The sequence below is a fragment of the Oryzias melastigma genome, linkage group LG24 (genome assembly GCF_002922805.2).
Source record: "Oryzias melastigma strain HK-1 linkage group LG24, ASM292280v2, whole genome shotgun sequence".
NCBI classification, from domain to species: Eukaryota; Metazoa; Chordata; class Actinopteri; order Beloniformes; family Adrianichthyidae; genus Oryzias; species Oryzias melastigma.
Genome location: NC_050535.1, coordinates 14209170 through 14214459, shown reverse-complemented (window position 1 = coordinate 14214459; position 5290 = coordinate 14209170).

The window sequence follows — 5290 nt, the reverse complement described above, 5'->3', positions numbered from 1 at the left end:
CCGGGGCCTTCTCGCTGTGAGGCGAGAGCGCTATCCACTGCGCCACCGTGCAGCCCTAAAGCTCACACGCTCATACTTATTCATACCCATACTGGTTCTGGTGGCAGACTTGGTGGCAGAATTCCTATGCGCTCTCAACTATCAGAAAAATGATACAAAAACATGTTTAAAACTCAACAAATACGATTTTCATTGGAGTGGGTCTTTAACGTAGTCTTCTCTTAGTGAGAAGAGTTATTTTTCTTTGCAGTTCTCCATAAATATAAATCAATTATCCAAAAAATAAATGGGTCATTTTTTTATTTGATTAAAACTTGATGATAGTGTTGTTTGATTTTTTTTTTTTTTTTTATAAACGGAAACAGCTTGTCAATCCAGCCTTAAACATTTCAAAGTGTTGATGATGAAAGAAAATTGGTTCTAGAAAAAAAGAATAAAGACATTTTTTCCTACATCATCAGCCCTAAAAAACACATTTCTTGCTGTTTTCACAGAATTTCTTGGAAAAACAAACATTTTCTGGGAGGGTGTTAGTGTCATGAAATTCATAAAAGCATGTTTTGTTATTAACTTTAAACAATGCGTCTCTTTTTGATACATGCATTTCAGAGACCCATATATCATTAGCATGATCCAAACTTACAAGACAAACCCGTTGTGTAGAACTTGGTCCATGTTTTCTGCCTTGTAGTTCATCTTCAGCCCACCAGGGGCAGTAGAAAGGATTTTCCTGCTCATTTCAAAATGGCTGCTTCCATGAAACCTCAAACACACTTTTGGAGGGAAAAGTTTGGCTAATTTAAAAAAACTGTTTAATGAGAATAACTCATCTATTGTTATTCATTTTTAAAATGACATATTGCTGTAATGAGATTATGAATTGTTTATAATACAGTTACACCATGTTAAAATTGTGTGGATCAAATTTGAGACAAATAAGGAGCTTTTTGTTTATCACTTGTTTAAATATATTTGCATCTTATTGTAGCAAAAAAACATACAGAATCAGCGAATAAATATTCTTTAATACTATATATATATAACTAATAAAAAATATACATTGCAACAGTTTTTTGTGGAATTTTGAAAAGAGGTTAAAGGTCATTTTGATTTTAAAATAATTTATATTTTATGTCAAATCTAGTGGGTTTTAGGTTTTTAAATACAGAAATATAATTTACTGTCTTTGAATCTGTTAACGTGTATGATTGTCAGACAAAAGGGTTTCATTTAAACTACAAATCTCTTTCAGGATTCTCTTTATTTTTCCTCCTCATTGATCGGAGCAGGAAGGCTGCTGGCCGATGAACTGAGTCTCGTTTACAAATGTCAGATGAAAATCCTCTAACCTTTGATGGGATGAGGTGTTTCATGTTTTTAGGTACCTGTTTGTGTGACCCACCTAGTTCGATCCATCCGAACACGGGTTCCTCCCAGAAGCAGTCTTGGTGGGAGCAGTTGGAGAAGTCCGGCACCAGGCTGCAGTTTTCACCCCTGCAGCCGCTGCTCTGCACTCCCATCAGACCCATTGCGAGGATGGGGTTCTTCCGAGAGGAGCGGCGCGTCCCCCGGGTTACAGGGGCAGAGGTGACGCACGCTGATGGATTTCCTTTGCAGCTCGATGGCCACCTGGGTGAAGGGCGATGAGAGAGTTGGAGAGCACCTTCTGGAGAAAGAAGTAAAAAAGGCGTTTCAACCAAGTGTTTGTGACTCTTTTAATAATAAAAATGAAAAATGCAGCTGAGTGAGAAAATACAACCATCATTATAGTCAACTACAAAATGCAAACAATTATTTTTTCATGTTTCCATTCTGTTTCCTGCAGAGATTTAAACACTAACCATTTGATGAATCTTTATCAATAATAGTTTTAAACCATTTCAAAGTTTTTTTAACTTCTTATTAAAATAACAGTAGCTCATTCCAAAACCAAACAAAGCAGAAAAGATATGGAATTATCATATTTAAATGAGGTTTACTCACCATGTGAGAGGAACCTGGATATTTGCTGGAGATCTGAGGATCCTCTGTGCGAGCACACACTCCTGCGCCTCACTCATGAGCTCCTCTGAACGCTCACTCTCCTCTCACACCTCCTTCTCACATCCCGCCGTCTGTGCCTCCACTTCCACCTCATGATGCTGTCAAATGAAGCACAGAGCCTGAACCTTTAAGGGTAACCAAACCCTAAATCAAAATTTTTTTTGGCTTTTGACCTCAATAAATAGGGCCTTAAAACTGCTGTCTGTTGGTCATTTCCAAACTTTTGATAAATTAAAATAAAATTGTTTAATTTTTGAATATACGGTCAAAAGCTGTCTCTGTGCTGCCCCCTACAGGTTGAATTGATGTATTACAGTTGAGTTTTGTGATTGGTCAAACCATGTAATTTCCAGAAGTCTCACCTCATGATCTGCAGCTCCAGTGATGATAACAGTCTTGCCCCCACCCCCACCCTCTGACTGGATTTTCACATTTCAGGTGTGGGTGGAGTCAGCCTCCAACTCACCCGTTAAAGTCCCACTCTGATCATCTTTTTTAAACACAATTATTTAGACATAATTTCTACATAATATCTAGGACATAGGAGTGCATTAGAAATTTACCTCTGATGTACTGTTAGCCTGCTCTCATTTCCCATCATCCCTTGTTTACATTCTCTCCTTTTAGCTTACCGCTGCACACACCTCCAACCTAACATCAGTGCAACGAAAAATGGTGAGCAATATCAGAGCTATCTGATCCAGATTCCAGCTCAGACGAGGAAAACAAAGACGTTCATGGATCTATTTGTCTGCCAGTGGATGATCAGAGTGGAGTGGAGCAGGGAGTTTGTACCCCAATGATTGTAGTTTATATGTAACAAATACAAACTTTTCAGAACAACATATTTCTATCTATTCCTGATTCACAACAATTTGAATAAAGAGATACACAGAAATGCAGTTTTAAGCTTAATTTTCTTAATTTATGTCCTCCAGAAAAATGCTACAAAAACATGATTTAAAACACCAGAAGCACCATTTTCATCAGAGTTGGTCTTTAAAGCAGTTTGGTGTACTTTAAAAAAAATAAAATCTAGATTCTTCTTTAGCTGGCCTTTTAATCCATCTGAGGAGATTTTCACAGGATTGACATCAACTGAACCGTGAAGGTTTAAATATTTACTTTAATCTGCAGAGAAATGCAATATATTTTTTCAAATTAAATGAGATGATACACCTTCTGAACAGGTTTCTTGTAGATCGCCCTATTTTAGACAACAGTTTCTAACAGTTCAACCACAATTATTAATCCTTCTTTCTCCCAGTTTGTTTTTTTCTTTTTGTACTTTTTGTTCTGCCCTGAAGGAACATTGCTTTGGCTCTAATCTGTCATCTTTTTGTCGTTTTCCTTTAACAACCTTCCCATTCTGTCTGCACTTGACCCAGAAATTGAAAACACGTTGAATAACCTTCTTGAGTTCTCTGCACTGTTTCTTCAGGGAGAGGTTTCGTCGCTGACACGTGTCCTCGTTAGTGATATGCTTTTTTTTGCAGGTCGTTCCTCTAAAAATGTAAATATATTTTGGTTTATTGTCTGAACATGTGGACTTTTGCTTCCAGAAATGTTTCTTTTTTTGTCATTCTTGTATTAAAACGTTTAGCTTCTTCAGGCTCTGCTTGTTCTTTTGAAATAGTCCATGTCTACAGTTTTAAAATGTTAAGCTAAGGGAAACCATTAAAACTCATTGTAATATATTTTTAGACTCATTTAGATAAAACTTAAAACGAAAGTTTTACAGTTCAGGACAGTTTTGTTGCCTGATTTTTTTGTGAATTTGCTCAGTTTATTATCAAATTGGTCAAATATATTTTCATATATGCATATTTTAGACATTAAATGCACTTTTCTGCTCTTTTTGATTGAGATGTGGTGAGTTGTTCATATATCATTCCTTATATTTAAAAACAATGTTTGAGTGATAATTCTAATTTTACTTTTTCATCTATCAATTTCCTTGAACCTGCTGAATGCTTAGTGTGAGCAACTAAAACCCAAACCATCACACCTCCACCCCTGTGCTGGAGACTGGACGTTTCTGCTGATTAGCCATTGCTTTTCAACTCGTCTTTACTATTTTTTTTATTGAGGTCTCAAAGGAACAAACTTTTTTTTGTGAATTAACAATATGCAGCCACTCTTTCATGATTTTTGTTTTGTATATCTACTGAGTGTGAAACCTGGACTTGCTTGAGTGAACTGATATCCTGGTGATTGTAATTGTTTTGTGGACAAATGAGGTAAACTGAATAATTTTCCCACAGCACACCTGACCATCTCTCACTGTAGCGTACTGTGCAACATTGTTTGAAAAGCCCTGTGATGAGCTGTGAACTAAAAGTTACTGGTTGGAGGGCAAGCATCCGCATTCAGCTTCCTCTAAAGCAAGAGTGTCAAACTCAATCGCACAAGGGGCCAAAACCCAAAACACACTTTAGGTCACTGCTGAACAGGATAAACATTTATTGAAAACTCTAAAAATAAATTTCAAAAGCTTTAAAATGTAACTTTTATACATAATTATGAAATAGATATATAGATATAGATATTCCTATAGATATATTACCTGTTATAATAATGCTAGTGTGAATGCTGTAAGCTGAATTTTGCAGCTGAAAATGCTGGAATTGATAGCTGAAATCACTGAAGCTGATAGCCAGCTAAAATATTAGCTTAATGCCAAATTAGCATTAAAAAAAGTAAATACATAAACTTAGGTTAGTCAAAACAATCAACACGTAGCTGAAAAGATAGCTAAACTTAAAAAATAGCCTTAAAAGCGTAACAAGCCTAAATAATCCAAAACAGGTATATTACCCTAACTCCAAAACAGCCTAAAAAGCTTTTTAAAAAGCCTAAATTAGGCTCTCATTCTTTCCTTAAAAGGAAGTTTTGTTCTCCTTTGTCACAAGATTACACCAAAAACATTTAATTTACTCAATTTTTTATTTGTTTATATATAAAAATATTGTTATTATTTAAAATTACTAATAATTGAAAATGGTAAACAAATAATTAGATTATAACTATAACCTATTATTCATCTCTGTTATTTGTTTTTGTGCAGCAACTTGAGACAAGATTATGGAGTCATTTTTTATGTATTTATTTGCAAACAGTTTTTTACACTTTCATCATATATTCCTGTTACATTCTTAAATAAATATATATAATCCATTTAAAAATTAAGTTTAAAAAAAAGTGGACTTTTAGACACCGCGATTGTCAATATTTCTTCTGAGCGGTA